The sequence below is a fragment of the Peromyscus leucopus genome, chromosome 14, assembly GCF_004664715.2.
Source record: "Peromyscus leucopus breed LL Stock chromosome 14, UCI_PerLeu_2.1, whole genome shotgun sequence".
Classification (NCBI taxonomy): domain Eukaryota; kingdom Metazoa; phylum Chordata; class Mammalia; order Rodentia; family Cricetidae; genus Peromyscus; species Peromyscus leucopus.
In genome coordinates, this window is record NC_051075.1 from 61,894,688 (window position 1) to 61,915,961 (window position 21,274).

Sequence of the window (21,274 nt, forward strand, 5' to 3'; positions counted from 1 at the left end):
AGTTGCTATCCTTTCTGCAACATCCATTACTGTTCTTCCAGAAACCAAAGCATAAATGTCATCCACTACAACCTCCCCCACTTGAAGGCACTCTCTCTACTCTGTGCCTTTCCCCAAACTCTGAAGTCTTCATCTTCAGCCACAGTTTCTTTTAGGCTCATATTTGGTGCTTTCTCTGACATAAAGACAACTGGAATAGACAAAGAGATTTCACCTACTTTCACAGTTAGACTGAGTTTTGTGTTAAGAGAAACCAATTAAAGTTCAGCTATAACTGAAGCTAGGCAGATTATTGAGTTTAACGCAACGTGAAGCAAACTCTTCCTATAGTGTAATGTCTCTGAGGAGGCAGGAGCCACTTTCATATGGTAATCCTGAGTCAAGCCTAAACAAGACATAGTCTGCTTGCAGTATCTTTAGAAACCAGGAAAATATACATATTTTATTAAAGGAGATAGCATTGTGATGTGATCAAATTAAGAATGACAGTGGGTAACTGTTCTGACATCCTTTTGTTGCTGTGATAAAATCATCTCACTAAAAGCAACTTAGAGATAGAGAGTTGGTTTTAGCTTTCTACTCCAGGTCAAGATCCATCATTGAGGGAAGTCAAGGCAGGAGCTTGAAAGCAGGCTCACATGTTCCATTTCCTCTGATCAAAGTTCTCACTTCATAGCCAAGGAAGTACAGCAGGAACCAGGAAGGGTTTTGGTTGTTGAATTGCTGGATGGCTTATAATCACCTTGTAATGATAAGAATTACCTGACAAGGGAAAGGTACTTCCCACAGTGGTCTAGACTCTCCTGTAGTAGTTAATCAAAACATTCCCACAGGCCAAGCTGTCCCAGCAATTCCACAACTGAGGCTGTCATTCCAGATGACTCTAGGCTGTACTATATTGACAGGTAAAATGAACCAGTACACTGAAATAAATCAAATATTATTCTTGAGAATTAAGAAGCAGACAGGTTTGGTTTTTATTTAGAGTTTTATCCTAATCTCTGTGTTGAACTTAATGAATTAGTAAAGTTTTTGACCTTTTATTTACCCCTAAGTGTCTAAACTCAAATCTTGGTTCATGGACAAAAATTGGTATTAAGAAGAACTGTAACTTAATAATACCTTTCCCTATCCTCAGAATCAACACTGCATGACTAGTAAAGTTTTTAGGTACCTTGTATGAATCTTGTCAACATTTATTAATCAATGATCTGGCATATCTCAGATTCTTCCTAAGTCATTATCATTCATTATTTAGTAACTTCTATTTCATGGGGGTTCTAAGATTTAGTGGAGAAAATTGAAAAAAAAAAAAAAGAAAACAACTTTGCACTAGAATTTGTGACCATAGCTGGAAATACATATACAAATTTCATAAATGAAAAGCTGTGTGCAGGTTGAGACATTCAAGGAGGGCTTGAATGAGGCCCAATGTCTATTGGTTATTTTTCTTGTCACCAAACCAAACAACAACAAAACTCACAATGCATTTTAGGAGAGTAATGATTTATTTTGCTCTTTGTTTGTGGGAATGCAGTTCATCATAAAAGGGAAGGCACAGAAGAGGACAGTCTCATGAGATACAGTGAGGCACAGGAGGGTGAGACCCCTTATCATATAGAGACCAACAAACAGCAGACTGATCCTTGGAGATCTTACTCCAACTAGGCCATACCTACCAAAATTTCTAAAACCCATTGAAAGAAGCAGAAAGCTGGAAAATAAAGCTTATATATCGATAGGAGATATTTTAACACCCAAACTATAGCATTCTAGTTTGTACATAGTCATATATATCAGAATGCATTCAGTACAACTTCAAAAGTCTCTATAGTATTTAATATACTAAAAAGTTCAATACATTTTTAGAACTATTAACATTTAAAGATTCTTCTACAATTCAAGTCACCTCTTGTCTGAGCTCATACGAAATGTTAGCAAATTTCTCATGTTCAACATAGTGAAAAACAAAAACAGCAAAATCTTTTGCAATAAAAAGAGAGGATTGAGAGCCTTGAAAGATGGTTCAGTGATAAAGAACACATTTTGCTCTTGCAGAGAACCCAAGTTCAGTTCCCAGTACCCTCATCAGGAAACTCACACCATCTGTATCTCCACCTTCCAGGAGAGCTGACACTGTCTTTTGGCTTCTGCAAGAATCTGCACTCACATGCACATACCCAAAAACAGACATATACACTTACATGAGTTCAGCATTTTAAAAACTATTCAGAAAATTAAGAAGAATAAAAGAAAAGAAGTCAAGATTAAATCTAACCCCAAACCCAGCAAAGCAAACACAAATCTTGCTTCTACATATCTAGATGATATGGCTTCATCTGGGTTCAATGTACTTTGGGTAGGCCCAACCCTCTAGATCTGTAGCCTCAATAACATATGGCCTGTACCTTGGGCTGTCTCTACTTGGTACCTGGAACATTTCTCAGCAAATGTATTATATTTGTGACATCTTCAATATTTTGAGATATCCATTATGACATTGGCTTCACATTCATAGTTTCATAAAATGGTTTCTCAGGTTGTCCTTAAAGAAAATCCAGACATGCCACACATTTCCCGAATTCCGAAGTTTTCTTAAATATTTGTGCAGATCTTCATGATCCCATCACTCTTGCTTCTTGCATACTTGAAAATTAGTAGGTAGTATCCTGTCTCAGATTTAACCTGCTTCTCTTGTACCACAGCATTAGTGTATCTGCTTCTGACTACAGCCGGGAATATATGTTACCCAGGCAGCTGGTTTAAAGATGAAACCCCTGTATTAGTATAGTCCCAGTTTAGTCTCTCTCCTTTTAAATGCATTTGAATTTTTATCAGCAGAAAGCCCCATATGAGTGGAATACTGCTTTTTAGGGTACATTTCACATTATACTGGTACAAAGTGTCCAGTTTATCTTAATGGTAAAAGTGACATTAAAGATGACAGCCAATTTGTACCTGATTTGTCTGCCACTCTAGACATGCTCATGCTTACAATCTTTTTCTTATCAAATTATATATTTTTGGTACTCCTCCTCTCCCTATAAATTTCCCTAAACACAGAGAGCAATAACTAGGCCATAATCTGCCTGGTATTCTGTCTTGAAATTATTCCATCAAATGTGTTAATCCATCACTTTTAATTTCAGCTTTACTCAAATTGTCAGGCCACTTGCTGAACGTACTCAGAAGCTTTGCTGTAATATATAATGATTGGCCCCATGTTCAGTTCCTGATAGAGTCAAATGGGAACACCATTGGAGATCTCATTGGCACAGTGTTTACTGTTTATATTTTTATTGACATTCTGTTTTGCCAAACTTTAGGCCAAATATCTCATTAGGTTTTGCTTACAGTTTTCTAAAGCTTGTCTACCATGCATTTACTAAATTTATCTATACTACTCCTGCAAAACAGTTTCAGGGACATATAAACAACATGGTCAGGTTTATTGTAACAACAATCTTCTTTCTTTGTATTGATTTTCTTCATTCACTCCCTTTCTCATCATTGTTATACAATGATGCTCAACAAAGCAAGTTAAGAGAAGATGGATTCATGGTTTGAAATGATGTCATCGATAATGGGTCATGGCATGATGTCAGTGGGAGCATGCAGCTGAGATTCCTCACTTAATTTCCTGTGGAACTGGAAGAAAATAAGACAAAGTAGGATGGGAGCTATAAACCTAAAATCCACTCTGCCAGAGATTCATTTCCATCTGGTATGATCCCTACCTCTCAAAAGTTCCATAGTCAACAAAAGCAGTGTTACCAGCTAGAACATGAAAGTCTATGCAAAACATTTCATATTCAAATATCCATGCCATAATAATAAAATGTGTTGATCAGGATGTTAAAGCAGCTATGTTATTATTTCTAAAGCTTGCCCTTAGCTCTGTTCAGAGAGACACCTTTTCATCTTTTTCCCAGTTTATAGCAGTTTTAACAACTTATGTGTTAACATTGTTTACTTCTAGGCTGTTAGATCCCTGTAGGATTACACATGCTCTTTTTCTTCCTCAGCATCCAACCCTGGGCTGCCAAACAACTATGTGTCCTACATTAACTCAGCAGGCATCAATCCCTCCATCCCTTCCTCAGCAGGATCTCTCACAAAGGCTATTTAGCCTAGCAGGAAAAAATGCATCTCTTCTCAAGCAGACAGTAACTGGAGCATGTACTTCAGCTCAAGGGATTGTGAAAGGTCAAGCTTGCTGTCTGGACATGCTATATTATAGTAATTACTTCCTCTGGTTTCTCCTCCTTAAATACTATCCGTGGGTTCTACTGAGTCCTGACCTGCCCTCCAAAGACTGCTAGTTCCTGAGTTACTATAACAAGAGTAATAGTACAGCCACATGATAAAGCCATAAACAGAAACTCTGTGGAATCAAACCTCCGTAATAGAAAATAGTAGAGGAAAAAGAATAATGAACCCTTTCTCGTCCACCAAGTCTTGATGCTTAGATCAATACAGCATTAAAACTATGCCAAGATCATGTTACTACTAAACACAGTATCACACATCGACTCTTGTTGATAATATAGTTAACTGATATCTCACCTGCACATCTTCTCTAGCTTAAAAACTTACTTTACTTTTAAGGGCAGATTTGACCCAAGATTTTCTTCAGTTATCACAGATCCTCATGAGGCCATAAACATGCTTTATTAATTTGTTTTTCTTTTCAAAAATTTGTTTGTTTGTCTTCTTGGTTGCTTTGAATCAGAGTCTTCATCTGTAGTTAAGACTGGCTTCAACTTTATCGTCCTTTTGTCACAGTTAGAAGCTTTATTTTTGACAAGGACTTTTATTTCCCATAATCTTACATCCAGTACCACACCCATTCATCAATATCATAGACTTAGAGATTTTCTGTATTTTCATATATCTAAACATGTTATTATCATCATTTCTTTTCTCTCTGCATTTTTATTTTCCTGGAAGAATGTCTTTTCCTTGGCAGTTGTCCATATCTTTTTTCCTTACTCTCCTTGGCAGAACTCAGCTGTTCGTTCAAAATTCACACTCCAAGATTTCTATGGACTGTTTGCTTGAACTGCATTTTAATGTTTGCACATGGACTTCTATTTTTACAACTATTTTCACATGCTATTAGATCTCAAATGTAGAAGTCCTGCTTGTTGGACAGTACTGTCCCAAAGTTAAATACAATGTCTGAATCACTGCAATGCCTTGGGGAATGTGACTTCTGAGAAAAGCAAGGCAGAAAGAATTGTATCTAGAACCACTGCACAGAGGTCACATACTGCTTCCATTCAGAACTGAAAACAGAACAAAGTTAAATGTCACAGCCTTCTATACTTCTTGTTTTGAAATTAGTTCTGAAATATGTGTAAAATCAACAAAAAGAATATGTGGAATGGAGACAGGGAGGCAGCTCGACGTCTATTTCTTGATTACTGAAATTGTACCATTTGCTTACAATAACCCCTCAAGTGTACACACACAATTTTCAAACCTTTCAAATCAAATGTCACTTCAGGAAAATATTTTTATTAGTAGAAAAACATCTATGCTTCATGGAGAAATTTGCAAATATTACCTTATCAATTCTGCTCAGAAAGACAGGCTGAAGGCACTATATTTTTGCTCCTAATGAATGCTTTTAAAGGAAACATGTGTGTAGGCATGGTTTCATGTATGTGGATGATGATCTACTGACTGTATGCTAATTCTTCCCAGTCTCTTTCTTTCCTCATACAGTCAATAACACAATACTGCCCAGAAAAGATGATTTTAGGACAGTGTATAGTGTGAGAAACTACATATCTAGAGTAGTTAATTTTTCTCCTGTTTTTCTGTAGATATGCTTGTCAATTTCTCTTACTCAGTGAGGACTTTCTACAGAACTTTCTGTCTCCAACTCTGGAAAAGTCTAGAAGATAAAAATAATGTATGCAATTTTCTCAGATTTCACCATGTGGTGGAATTCTTGACACCTCTTGTTGCTTCAAGCATTCCTTGATCACATCTAATGGAAGTATGCACTCCCTACAGTGCATCACACATGCTCGCATAAATATGTCCCATATGATTTGAGGAGAGTACTGAGGAGCCACCTTCCCTGTGTTCTTCACCTCAACTCTTTGAAACACGGAACTGAATCTTACTTATCCATCTCATGTCTTTATAATCATAGAGATGCCCTTGTCATGAGGTTCTCAATTCTCTCCGTTGCAGTTTCTATGCTTTCTTTCTCACCATTCTTTCTTTTGCATGAATTACTTTGCATGTTCTACCTTTTCCATATGTGGCATTCTATCTATCCTTGCTGAAACATTGCCTCCAATGTTTTTAGTCCTTGAAATGATAGCACATAGAAAAAGCTTAGTGTATAATTACATATTGATTATATTTTTCTCCTGTATGTTCCACACATTCACATCTTATTTCCCCAAAGATGTGTTTGAATATCATGTCTGCAAGTACTTTATGTCCTTCAAAGTCTAAACAATAGGGAGAGGAAAAAGCTGGTTCTTTAGGAACTGGGGTTTAATTTGTTTTTCCTTTGTACATTCAAGCATTTTCCACCTATTTTCATTCACCTTTCCATGCTTGACTTTTCTTCTCACTCTCAAACTTAAATTTTCCACTTCCTCAGTCAAGACCCATGGCATGAGAATATCAAAAGTGAAACTTTTGATTATATTCTTTTTTTTGAGAGTTAATTGCACTTTTTACAATATTATGGCTTATAAATTTGTTGTACTCAATACTATCTGTGACTCACTTAACTCTAACTACCACCTTGTTCTAAAGATCCATTGCTTTCTGCCATGAGAAGTTAAGCCATGTGAGTTGAAAACGAAGACAGATGTTAGAGTGAGATTATTTTGAGTTGTCGAAGTGAGGTCTGAATGCAAGCACATATATTACTGTTATAAAAGGCAGTTGAGGAGGTAAGAAATTGCCTGGAGAAGGCGGTGACTATGTGAGAGCACAAAGCTGGATGGAATAACTGTGAAAACTGGAGTAATGTAGCTGTGATCTATCATGCCAGCAGTCAGCAGAAACTGAGCAGAAGTACACACTCTCAGTGCCTTTACTGGGGACATAGAATAACACCTTGATTTCTGCCCTGTGGTGTTGATTTCAGACTCACATCCTCAAGAACTGTAAGCATGCAAGCTTCTATTGTTGAAAATTCTTTGTGATGGCAGAGATAAGACAGTTCTTCAATTGGTGAAAATATTACCCTTTAATCTGTGTTTTGGCTAAGCCTGATAAATGTGTATGTATGTGTGTGTGTGTGTGTGTGTGTGTGTGTGTGTGTGTGTGTGTGTCTGTGATAGTCACTGTAATATTACCATGACCAAACTACCCAAGAGGACAAGCTGAGAGAGAGGTGGTTTATTTTGGCTTACTGTTGTAGTGAGTTGAGTTCCCAACTTGTCCCGCTTGGAACAACAACAAAATATCTTGGCACTAGGAATGCAGCTGAGGAGTGCTTTTCACTTCATGGTTCAAGAGAAATCAGAATGAAACACACAAATTGACCTGGGATAACAAGTCTATAGAACCACTCTTAGTGATACACTCCCTCTAATTAGGCCCAATCTCCTAAGGTTCCCACGACCTCCAAAAACAGGAAGACAACAAGCTGGGGCCAAACATTCGAAGCATGAGTGCTGTGGGGCCAACTCTACTGAATTTGTAAAAACATTTCAGGGTGGTAATACACTTAAGAAACACTTATGGGAACAGATTCAGAGATCCACAGCCAAACATTAGGTAAAGAGAGTGTTCAAGTTAGAGGTCTTCATAGGGTCCTTTCCCTAGGAGCTCAGGAACCCTGTAGAAGATGAGAGGAAGATATTTGGAAGCTAGAGGGGTCATGCATACTAGGAAAGCATGGCCCAGGCATCAACTAAGCAGGGCTCAAAAGGGATCACAGAGACTGAAGTGGTAGTCACAGAGCCTGTGTGGGTCTGCACTAGGTTCTCAGCATATATGTTACAGTTGTTAGATTGGTGTTTGGGAGATACTCCTGACAGCAGAAGTGGGGGTGTCTATGACACTTTTGGGACCCCCTTTCTCCTGAGTGGCCTCACCAAGGCTTGATGTGAAGGTTTATACCTGGTCTTTGTTTACTGTTGTATCATGTTAGGCTAATGTCCTTTTTTCTTTGGGGAGATGAGAAGAGACATGGGAGGGGGGGGGTAGACCTGAGGGAGAGGGGAAGGCAGGCACCATGAGGAGTGGAAGGCAAGAAAGCCACAGATGGGATATATTGTATGAGAGAAGAATACATAAAAACATTAAAAAATTAAATACAAATAAACACACAAAAAAGAAAGAAAATTCTTATTGAATCCAAGCCATGTTCAAATCTTGTGTTAGGTACTTAAGAATTGTATTTAATGAAAATTTAAAGGCTATACTAGTCTTGATGACTAAAATTTATGTGTGTATGTGTATGTCTGTGTATTGTGCATAAGTGTGTGCCAGTTTTGACTGCAAGTCTTCATTTAAATATCCAAGTATTTGACTTTACCACATTTACTTTAAAGTGGTGCCTGAATGTACAAATGGTTGAAATATTATGCTTCATATGTTCTTTTCACTTGTACCGTCTGGAAAACACATTTCTGCTTCTCTCTAAATCTCTCCATAGCTAATCAGGTGAACCAACCACAAATCTATTTTTGTTTGCATTCCTTAACCACTACTTCCAGCCCATCTGCACAAAATATCTTGACTGGCCTGCATTGATATCCTACATTCATCTTCATCATTGCTGCCCAACACCTCACACATCAGTATGCAATAGGCTTTTAATTTTTTTCTGGCTCTTGTTAGTATCTCAATTCCCTTGAGTTTAATCTTCATGTACTTCTTACAGCATTCCTATTCAAAACCAATCTTGAATCAACCAATTGTGTGAGAAAGAAAAAATAACAATAAAAACTAAATTCAAGCAATGTCTCTCCATCACTATAGCTCTAGAGAGCACACTAAAACAAAACTTCATTCTGAAGAGGTTAGCTGAACCCAAGAGAGAACAAGGAATAAATCCCAGAACTGTTATAAAAAACAAAAACCCACACCTGTGGTGATACATTGTGTACCTTAATAAACTTGCCTTAGGATCAGAAGGCAGAGCCAAACACTAGATTAGACATATAGGTTAGGTAGTGATGGCACACAGCTTTAACACCAGCACTTGAGATCTCATGCCTTTGCTTGGGAAACACACATGTCTTTAATTCCAGGAAGTAATATGGCAGGCAGAGAAAGGTATATAAGGCACGAGGAAACAGGAACTCATTTTCTTTAGGCTGAGGATTTTGTAGAGGTAAGAACTAGTGGCTGGCTATTCTGCTTCTCTGATCTTTCAGCTTTCAACCTGATATATGGCTCTGGTTTTTTTTATTTTTTTTTTTATTTTTTTTTTTATTAAAAGACCATCTAAGATTCAAACAACGTCAGACCATCTGAGATTCAATCAACACACACACCAGCAACAAAGGAAAATGAATTAGTAAACACTTCTCATTAATAACTCTCAATATTAATCGTATGAATTACATAAAAAGACATAGACTACGAGATGGGATTAGAAAATAGGATCCACATTCTGCTGCATCCAAGAAACATACCTCATCACCAAGGAACAGCAGCTCCCTAGGATAAAAGGAAGGAAAATTTGATTCCAAGCAAATAGAACCAAGAAGGATGCAGTATAGGTATAGATACTTTAATGTCTGACAAATAAACCTCAAACCATAACTAATCAAAAGAGATAGGGAAGGATGCTACATACACATTAAAGGGAAAGATGATACTATAGTTCTAAACACTTTTGCATCAAATTCAAGGGCAACCAAATTTGTAAAGAAATATTGCTACATCTATAATCATATATTGACCCTAACACAGTGATAGTGGGTAACTTAAGAACCACATTGTCAATGAACAGCTCATGCAGATAAAATTTAAACACAGGAACTTTGGAAATAAATAACATCATATACCAAGCAGACTTCACAGATATCCAACCATTTGATTCTAACATGAATAGTGTCTCCACATCCTACATTACTATTTAGTACAAAATGGTTTCTCAGTAAATATTTGTTAATGGATTTGTATGCAAAATAAACAAACAAGTAAACAACAACACATAAAAACAAAAGAAATTAAAAATACAGCTGATTCTTGAATGTTCTTGATATTCTAATGTATAATGGTCACAGGTAAATAGTATGTGTTACAACATAGGAACAAAAAGATTAAGATCAAAGGAACTGTGAAGATATTAGCTTGAATGAGAGGAAGCCCTCTCTATTTGAGAACTATAAATTCCCATTTGCTGTATGGCTCTAATTTTTTTTAATTAAGAAATGTTCTATTCATTTTACATACCAACCACAGATCCCCTCTCCCCACTCCTACCTCCCAGCCTTCTCCCCAACCCAACCCCCATTCTGACATCCTGCAAGGCAAGGCTCACATGGGGAGTTAGCAGAGCCTGGCTCTAATTCTTGAGAGAAATTTTATTTTACAATCCCGAAAGCATTTCTGCTCCATCTTCCAATGGTGAACAATTCTATTGCTATTTTTCAACTTTCTATCATAGTGGCTATCTGGGCATACTTTTGTTTTCTTCTGCTTTGGCCATCTTTGGTTAAGGTGAGTACTTTCTCAATTCACAGTGATAAAAATGTCTCAATTCCTCTTTGTTTGTCTATGGGAGATAAGGCTCCAGCCTTGTCCAATAAGTTGACCGCCCTTTTATCATTATTAAATTGTTTTAAACAATGAGCTCTGTTTCAAGCACTCCTTGTTTCTACAGCACTTTATTCTGTATATCCCTGCCATTTTGCAGTCATTTCAGTGAGGCCTAGCCTCCCTCAGCTGACTATATTTCAAGGAAGCAAAGCAAGTGACTAACACAATGTCACTGGAGCTTCTTTTGCCCACCCACCCTCACTTTCCCCAGGGTACTCTTGAGCAGGAGCAGCAGGAAATATTAGATAGAAATATAGCTGGAGAGAGAGACAGACAGAAACATAGAATAGCCCTGGGAGGCCTGGATCTTTATCCATCTGTTTCTGCCAACGGGCTTTGAAAGGAATGCCAAGGGAAGGAACAAAAGAACTCCCCTGAGGCACAGCCAAGTGCAGACCCTTCCAACCACCTGGTGACCTTGCCCATGGTCAAATCATCCCCTTATGCAGCTCTGCTGTGTCAGAAAAACTCAGATCTCACAAGGAAACTTTGGTGGGCTCCCACAAGCTTCTGGATTCTTTCTCCTTTTTCATACAGCAATTTGAGTGGAAGTTTTGAGGGTGTGTGGATTTGACTAGATGCCCACTTAATCGTTTTATAGTAAGTTTTAGATTACTATAAATTCTAAGATTTAGAAGAGCTTTCCAATTTTCCTACTTACAAGACCTAACATTTTTAAATGTAAGTCAGTGTGTGAGATAGGAGGTAATCAGTGAATAAATAGTTGATGGCAAAAACAAAACAAAAACAAAAACCCAAGGGAGATTACTTAAATAGTACTGAAACAAGAAGGAAACCTACTATTTCCTGAATTTTGTGATGTACTTTTTTGAAAGCAATGTAAATAAATTAAAATTTCAACTTTTATAAAACTTTTAAATTTCTATGATTTATTTAGGTCAAAAAATTATTTGTATGCATTGTGTAAACATTAATTTTTTAATCATTGATAAATATACCTTCAGAGTTAAGTGTGCTCAGTCTCAAATTAAGATCACAGGTTTTGCTTATAGAAAGGAAAAAAGAGGGAGGAAGTCCATCCAACATATGATAGCAATTTTCCTTTGATCAGATCAAAAGTATAATGTGTGTAAAAATGTGTTCAGGAGTAGTTGATATACCAAATTCTCTGCCTTCAATTTATGAATATAGTCTGTATGTTTTCAATATGATAACATGGAAACATTGACTTCCTTGATAAAACTTTGATTTTCCACAGACAAATAGCAAGCGCAAATGGTAGCATCAACTGTCATGCTCATTACTTTTGATTAATATGGACATGCTTACAACAAATTCCTTTGGGTTATTAACATGCTTCAGGCTCATACCTTGAAATATTTAAATTTCTAACAGCCATGAAATCAACTTTCAATAATATAGAGGTTATTCTTAGAAAAATTAAATTGAAGAGTTTTGAGAAATGGTTCAAAACAGATTTTCTTCAACAATGAAGACAGGTACATCCAACAAGTATGGAGTAAAGACCTAGAAAAAACAAATATCAAGTGCTGCAAATTTAATGGATTTTAATTCTGAAAACAATAATCTATGTATCAAATGCTGCTAAAGAATGTGACTGATATTTCAAAAGAATCCCATACTAAATTAAAAAATAGCAATCGGACATTTAGTCAGTGTTTAAAGACTAACTTGCCTTATTTTCTCCATCCATGGAGAGGTATCTCTTTTCCTTTGCCATCTAGATCCGAAGAATCTTTTTGCTGTGAAGACATCAGCTTTATATTGATTGCTAGAGCATAATGCTACTACTAGTCATAAGAAAATTATTTGAAGATAAAGTCTGAACTATCCTACCATATCTGTTCCTATGTTCTCCAAATCTTCCAGTGTTTTTCATAGTCCATCTTATAATCATATGAAGAAGAACCAACAATTTTTAATGCTATATTATTCATTAAATCAAACATACTACCTTAAAATTGCTACAACAAAATAATGGTAGATATTGGTTTCAAAAGTGAGGAAACATGCTTATTCATGAAATTGGTGTCTTTTTTCCACTGATCCAATGGAGGTCACTTTAAGTTGGTCACTTTCATCTACTCAACAAAAATACTATCCCATAATGTTTCTGAGCATATACATTCTGGTGGAAGCTCATGGTGTTGTAAGATGGAAAGCAACTTCAAGGATGGTTATGGTGATAAGTTGGATAGGTAATCAGGTTTCATGTCACCTACACAGGTAAGTATATCATTCTCTATCACAAGAGAATGGGGGATGGCAGAAGAAAGTGAAGTGTCACTTTTATGACCCTCCAGCAGAGAGATGGCAGGTACAATGGATTGAATAATAACGCTCCCTTATTTTTTCCATTTTTCTTTATTAAGAAATTATTTACTCACTCTATATACCACCCACAGATCCCAACACCTCCCTCCTCCCACCACCCCAGCCCTCTCTCCCAAGCCACCCTACATCCCCCAAATCAAGGTCTCCCATGGGGATTCAGCAGAGCCCAGCTCACTGAGCCTAGGCAGGTCCAAGCCCCTTCCCACTGCACCAAGGCTGAATATTGCTTCTTTTTATGCATTGTTTCTTCCATTGGCATAGTTCAAGAGACTGTCATGCATTGGTAATTCTGCAAACACCTCATGTTTGGGATTTCTGATCTTCTCTCCCTTCTCCAGTTCATCGAATTGCCCACTACACTTCCTTAGTGAACAATTATTATCATTATCATTGTCAGTTTTTCTGGATACTATATGTAGAAGAAACCATTTTCTTTAAAAAAAAAAATCACCTATCATGAGAAAATAAAACCAAATGACAGAGCCAAGAACAACTTAAATGCATTTTTCAGTTTTCCAAAAGAAAAAGGGGACTAGATTGTGGAAGTACCTTGATTTTGTGTCTCTTTCCAAGAGGAAGAGGGATATTTACATTTTCCCAAGGAATTGTCATGCTACCCCAGGTATAAACACATAGTTTCTAAATCAGCAATAAAGAAAGCCAAGTGATAAAAACAATTGAATATTTTCTTCCTTTTGCTATTTCAAGACAGGGTTTCCCTGCTTAATAGCCTTACTTTGCAGAGTTGGCTGGCCTCAAACTCACAGATAACACCTGCCTCTGTCTCCCAAATTCTGGGATTAAAGTCATATGCCACAATGCTGGGCTCATTCAAGTGAATTATTCAAGAGAAAAAAAGAACTTTTATATCATGCTCATCTCTTTGAACAACTAAGAAACAGAAACATAAATAGGTTTTTAAAAACTATTCATAATAAGTATTTTGTAAAAATTTAGAGTTTTAGCAGTCAATAATTTGTACGAATCTGCTAGACTTTCTTTCAAAAACATCTGATTTTCTAAATGATCAGTAATCTGATGTCTCTCAGTACACTGTGAATGTGTTGCTCTGATAGGTTGATAAATAAAATGCTGATTGGCCAGTAGCCAGGCTGGAAGTATAGGTGGGATATGCAGACAAGGAAAATTCTGGGAAGAGGAAGGCTGAATCAGGAGTTGACAGCCAGACACAGAAGCAAGATGTGAAGGCAGACCTGTGATAAAGTACCAAGCCACATGACTAAGCATAAATAAGAATTATGGGTTAATTTAAGCACAGGAGCTAGTCAGTAATAAGCCTGAGCTAGTGGCCAAGCAGTTATCATTAATATAAGCCTCTGCTTGCTTACTTGGGTGACACAAGTGGGAGAGATTTGTCCTGATCATGGGCCAGACAGGACACTGGAAAGCTTCCAACTACAATTAGCACCTCCCCATTGGGTATTGAACCACATAGACCTAAGAAAACTAAAAGATTATGAATGCACAGAAACAGAGCCACACTGGGCTTCCTAGTCTCACAGTCTCAGGCAAACAGCAGTGCAAACTTGTCTCCTAACAGCTGCCTGTGAGATGGAGTTGGCCATCAGCCTCCATGAGCTAAGTGGCATGGCTGCAGATTCCTGCCACAGCACACAGAGACATCTCCAAGCGGAACAGTGTGGTGCATATGGGATTTAGTCTTTGCTAGTACAGACAAAAAAGAAAAAAAAAAAGGAAAGAAAGAAAAGTTTTTTGGGCTGCACGGTGCTAGATGGAAGCATAGACCCACAGAGTCAGTGATGAGAATGTTTCCCCCACAGCAGGCTGTAAATCTAGTTCTGCCATGTTGGAAAGCTGAGATGGGAGGAGCCAGCAGCCAAAGCTGCCATTTCAGTCCTAGTCATGCTGCAGCTTAAAGCAATAGATTCCCAAAAAGGCAGATTCAAATGGAATAAGGCTTTAAATGGTTTACAGTGTGTGTAAAAATGTATGTAGGCTTGGAAGAGAGAAGAAAATGAATATAGACAGTTACATAAAGAAATAGTTTTAAAAAATAAAGTCTTTCTTTTTTTTTTTTTTCCTGTTTTTCGAGACAGGGTTTCTCTGTGTAGCTTTGCGCCTTTCCTGGAACTCACTTGGTAGCCCAGACTGGCCTCGAACTCACAAAGATCCGCTTGCCTCTGCCTCCTGAGTGCTGGGATTAAAGGCGTGCGCCACCACCGCCCGGCCAAAAAAATAAAGTCTTTAAAGAGAGAGTAAAGGTAATATAAAACATAAGTCACATAAAGATGGATATTATACAGAGAATCTGCATTGTGTTGTCTTTGAGATTTTTTAACTGCAGAGAGACATTTGATTGTAAAACCTGCTGAGTTAAATCAATATGTATATGTTAACACTATCTTGATTTCAAAATCTATGTCTAAGGATACATTGCTTTGGAAAAGAGGTTTTGCTTTTGTTTTCACAGAAGATGAAAACTTGTGGATTGCTTCCATACTGATATGGTTTGACCATCCAAGACTCCCTGAAAGGTCTCCAATGACACCGTGGCCCAGATCATCCAACATACAAAATCAAATTCACAGCAACTGGCTCAGAGAATACAGCCTCACAGACTACTCCAGTTAGGACATGACCATAATCCTAAAATGTTTTTTGTGTCCCCATAAGAATACAGCACCCTTTATCAGCAGAAAGTAGCCTAGAAAACTATGCCCACATTCCCAAAAGAGGATTATGGATGTTGGTCTTTGTTTAGGCTGTGGTTACAAATTGGTATTGGTCATAGTCAATATCTTTCTAAAAAAGAAAGGGGGATATGACATGGAAATATAGGATATAGATACAATAGGATAAAACTGGATTGTTGAACCTACTTTTAAAGAGCAATTTGTTTAAAATGTTTTAAATTGGTGTAGATTTTAGTTTATTGATACAAATTTAAATTTAATTTTGTTATACTGTATGTATATTTCTATCCTTGTTTAAGATATTATGTTTGTGCAGCTCTGTAGTGGGTAGCCATTCCAACTTTGATCTGGAAGTTCCAATCCCCATTGAGGCTTCGGTAACAGTCATGCCTACAAGGCAGGGCCAAGAGTGGACACTGAAGACCGAGATCCAGATACGCCACCTCTTTTGGTTCCTGGACCCTGGACGCTGGAGGTAGACTGAGCAGAGTTCTCCAGAGAACACCAGTGGACTGTGATATGTCTTTCCCAGACCCTGCAACCCACCTATCCCTTCATTTGTAAGTTATGCCACTAAATAAACCTCCCTTTTAACTACATGGAGTGGCCTTAATAATTTCACCAATATAGGATATAGATATGATAGGATAAAACTGGATTGTTGAACCTACTTTTAAAGAGCAACTTGTTTAAAATGTTTTACATTTGTGTAGATTTTAGTTTATTGATACAAATTTAAATTTAATTTTGTTATACTGTATGTATATTTCTATTCTTGTTTAAGATATTATGTTTGTGCAGATCATTTAAATTGTAAGGGGTAATTAAGAAATACATATTAATAATTAGTCTCCTATGGTAGTCAAACTTATAGTCATGTTAAGTTTTCTAGGTATACATAGATATATTTCAACTAGGTAAGTAATCTTCAAACACTTCAAAGGCCTACAGAATATGGCATTTAAAATGTTTTAAGAACTTTGACTTTCTAGACATTGAGGCATGTCTGCTCCTAGCAACACCAATCTACTTCAGAGAAGATAATCGACATTGAAGAAACTCATTATGGAGTTTGCTTTCTTTGTGGCAAAAGTTAGCCACTGGGCAAAAAAGTTCCCTGTGTCAACTGCTTTATAGTATGTTGTATAAACTGGACATGCAGGACCCATAGGAAGGTGACCATTGAAATTTGCAAGGCAAAATGATCCTTCAGATTCCTGCTTCACAGAAGAAACTGCCAGACATTCTACAAGACACAGGAAGAAATGATTGAGAGATTCTAGACCCGTGGGCTGAAGATGGATACCCCAATGATGCTGAGGAACTTTGGATGACTGTCCAAGCAGACAGCTGTCTCTGTCATTCTAGATTTTTTGGAAGTTACTTACAATGCTCTTCCTGTTTACTTAGATAATATTATATCCTTCTGGGGACTTTGATGTAGTTGAAGACTAGATAGTTATAACTATGCTTTTCCATGATTATGATAAGAGAACAGGTAGATAAAAAACTTTAGACTCACAAATATAGGATAGATGATAAAGTATTTTCTCAATTTTGCCAAAAACAAATAGACTAGATATTATAACTGTAATTCTTGCTTAATAACTGTTTTGTTATATACAATTTTACCATGTTGAAGTTAAAATCTTCCTTTTAAATAAAAAAAGAAAAATGATGGGTGATGTTGCTCTGTATCCTGTGAATGTGTTGCTCTGATAGACTGATAAATAAAATGCTGATTGGTCAATAGCCAGGCAGAAAGTATAGGTGGTATAAGCAGACAAGGAGAATTCTGGGAAGAAGAAGGCTGAGTCAGGAGTTGACAGCCAGACACAGAGGAAACAAGATGTGAAGACAGAACTGAGAAAAAGTACCAAGCCACATGGCTAAACATAAATAAGAATTATGGGTTAATTTAAGCACAGGAGCTAGTCAGTAATAAGCCTGAGCTAATGGCCAAGCAGTTATAATTAATATAAGCCTCTGCTTGCTTACTTGGGTGACACAAGTGGGAGAGATTTGTCCTGATCATAGGCCAGGTGGGACACTGGAAAATTTCCAACTACAGAAATCCTAAATTATATCAGTTACACTTGAGTGTAGTTCAGATGTCTTTATATATACATGTATTTTAAAAGATGTTGCTCAATAAGATTAACTTCACAATCCTAAAATATTTTTAAAATTATGAAATGCTAAAAGTTAAATAATCTGGCATGACCAATAAACCATGTTTGATTGCAGGGTCTATAACTAAAATATTCTGATATGTCAATGTTTGCTTGTTTCTGTGTACAGGATTCCCATAATAACATACCTACAAATTTTGAATTCTTTTATGTGCAATAAAATAAATAGATGTGCAGAAAAAGATTTGGAGAAATGATATATAGAAAGAAATAAAACTTGTTCATTTTGAGAGTGGAAAAATCCTTCTCTTTGTAGAAGGCCACTAGACTATATAGTGGCAATTAATGAGGCAATTCTACAGAGTCTGTCTGATAGTTAAAGGGGTTTATTTTGAGTTAGCTTACAATAAGCAAAGGGAAGTTGGTTTTGGGATGCAGGACAGGTGAGATGCAGTCCATTGCGGTTCTCTGGAGAACTCTGCCTTGGTCCTCCGTAACAGCATCCAAGACCACAAGGTTGTCCAGAGAGCCAGCATGTACACATTCCAGGTCTTAAGGGTGGGGGGTGGGCAGGCACCTGGCACCTGGCAGTTACCTAGCTAGCAGTGGTGCTTCAGGGGTAAATCATAGACAACCCCCCCCCCTACAAGACTCAATCAATAATCTTTTTTTCTTCATTTTTGATACTCATAATTATTACATATACTATAGCTTTCCTTTTTGAGATGAAGGGCAGTAGTATTTGATGTGATATAATCTGTTTGTACTTCTCAAGTAAGTCTTCTACAATATATATTCTCTGTCATTTGGTGAGTTTCTGGGAAAACACAGTGTCTGGAAGTATGTCTTGCAGGAGAAACACTATTCAAATGCTAGATTGTACATGGAAGATTTTTCTGTGTCTGGATGGCTCGCGGTCAGGACAAAGATAAATCTTCCACTTACAAATGGCACCCAATGTGGGACTGGAACCCATGACCCTGAGATTATGAGTCTCATGCTCTACCGATTGAGCTAGCCGGGTACACCACCAACTCTTGGTAGTTTTATCATCCAAGATATTCACTGACACAGAAACTGGAACTTAGAGATGAAAATAGCATGGGACGTCCAAATTAACTTCAATTTTATTTTCTTTAGAAACTAAAAAATGAAGAGAAGGGGTTAACCTATGAGACTGCTTTGGGAATTGGCTGAGATAATTCATATACTGCTGTCATCACAGTGTCTTGCACTTGATATGAGCTTGATTCATTATATTTATTATTTATCTTGCACATTCTTGACTTTGTAAAGCAATTATATGGGTGGAGACCATGAAAATAAAAACCTAGATAGAATATATATATATATATATATATATATATATATATATATATGATAAAAAACAATAGGAAGAATAGATATGGTGGGAATGCAATCTTGTACAGTCACTCTGGAAATCAATATGACCATATCTCAGAAAATTTACAAGTTTCTAAGTGTGATTTTTTTATTAGAGTTTGCTATTTCAAAAAAGCAGAGGCTAAATGAAATAAAAGCTAAAGATGCTTGAATTTGAGGAATATCCAATATTCAGTAGAGAGGATCACAGGCATAGCTTAGGTCTCACCGATGCAGACACCTACTTTCCATCTTTCCCAGCTTCCTGGTGGCTGCATTGTCAGATCCATTTACTGTGGAATATCTGGACCATTTTGTGAAGGAGCTGGTACAAACTAGATGACAGTTGTTAAATTTTTAGAGGTTTTATAGACTGGCAGCCAAGCTATTGGTAAGTTACACATGCCATGATGAAAGCCTTTACAATAGAGAAATCAGCAAAGACTACAAATAAGTGTGATGCTGAACCTGGGGTATTCATTAAACATTTGCCAGTAAATAACTTAATTATTATTTAAAGTAAACCTATTGACTAGTTAATGTAACCCAAGCATTACTCTGGAAGAAAGGAAATCATTTCTATTTTTAAGAAACATAAAATGAATGCTGTAGTGGCCCAGGTATTGCACTGGAATCTAACCAGGGAAATTCAGTTCTTCATCAATTGCAGTTCTTGATTTTCTGATGACTGGAAAAATATAACTAAGAATGTAGTAAAAAAAACACACACACACACACAGTAGGAAAGTAAATATAACACTAACTCTATCAATCCTTTAGAGAGGAACATGCAAAAAATACAACTCTATACACCCCAAAGTGTCATCAGCCCAGCCCTCGTCAACTCTCTCAAAATTACCAGCTTGTCAAACACAGGTATTGTGATTCAGATAGTATGATCTTAACTTTGTCATAAAGAATGAAAATGTTTTTGGTGAATTTAACAAAATACTTTAATTATATTTTTGTTTCTTCTTATGTAGTTACTCAGAACCCCAGTGACTCATTCTACCTAGGTGAACAGATCCTTTGTGAATGTGACTTTGCAAGAACATAAAAGACAATGCAGTTGCAAGTGTTCTCTGTGTCACACACTGTGAAAGATGAAAACTATGCTTTTCAATTGAAAATCTTCCAATAACACTGCCATTCAAACATGCTACACACTTTAAAAGCAAAGAATTGAGAGATGATCTGCCTCTAAAAGGGTTTTTAGAAGGGCAGTTCAACACTTTCTCAGAGTGTTGTGAGTCACAAAGATCTTGTGAGACTCGGGTCATTTCTGCAACCCAAACCAAGTGCTATCCTCGGGCCTGAAGCAATTGTCACAGACAAAGCTACATCCTGAATCAGTGAGAAGAGGTTTAAATAGCACACCATTCCACTTCCTGGACACTCAGTTCTTAGATATTTCATTAATCAGATCTCCTGACCTATGTTTTCTGATTTATTAGCTTATTACAACAAACTGTTGGGAAGCGCCACTCAGATCCCTCACCTCCCATCTAGACTTCGCCCCTCAGAAAGCCTGCCAAGGGTTGGCTCCTCCACTGGAGAGCCTCAAGACCACACTTAACCTGGTATTTAAGATACAGCCTCTAGATCTGCCATGTGATTTCTCTCCTGCTTTCTTCCTCCAAGAATCACCTGGGGGTGTTTTGCTCATTAAACCTGGACTTTTTATTAGGCCTTATCTGATTTATTGCATTGACAGAGAGACTCAATATTGGGATATGTCCCAGGTTTCTGGAAGAAAGTAGAAGAGAAATTGCATGGCGGGGCTAGAGATAACATTTTTTTTTTTTTTTTTTTTTTTTTTTTTTTCCGACATAGGAATTCTCTGTAAAGCTTTGCGCCTTTCCTGGAACTCACTCTGTAGTCCAGGCTGGCCTTGAACTCACAGAGATCCGCCTGCCTCTGCCTCTCAAGTGCTGGGATTAAAGGCGCGCACCACCACTGCTCTGCTCCATCACATCTTAAATACCCCGTAGACATGGTCTTGAGTATCTC

The 21,274-nt window shown here is 37.2% G+C and overlaps 1 non-coding gene across 1 annotated transcript; it reads right to left on the bottom strand.

The window, feature by feature from the left end:
• Positions 1 to 18,832: 18,832 nt before the first annotated feature.
• Trnam-cau lies at positions 18,833 to 18,905 on the bottom strand. Its single transcript has one exon. It is a non-coding gene; the product is annotated as a tRNA-Met (tRNA).
• Positions 18,906 to 21,274: the final 2,369 nt, after the last annotated feature.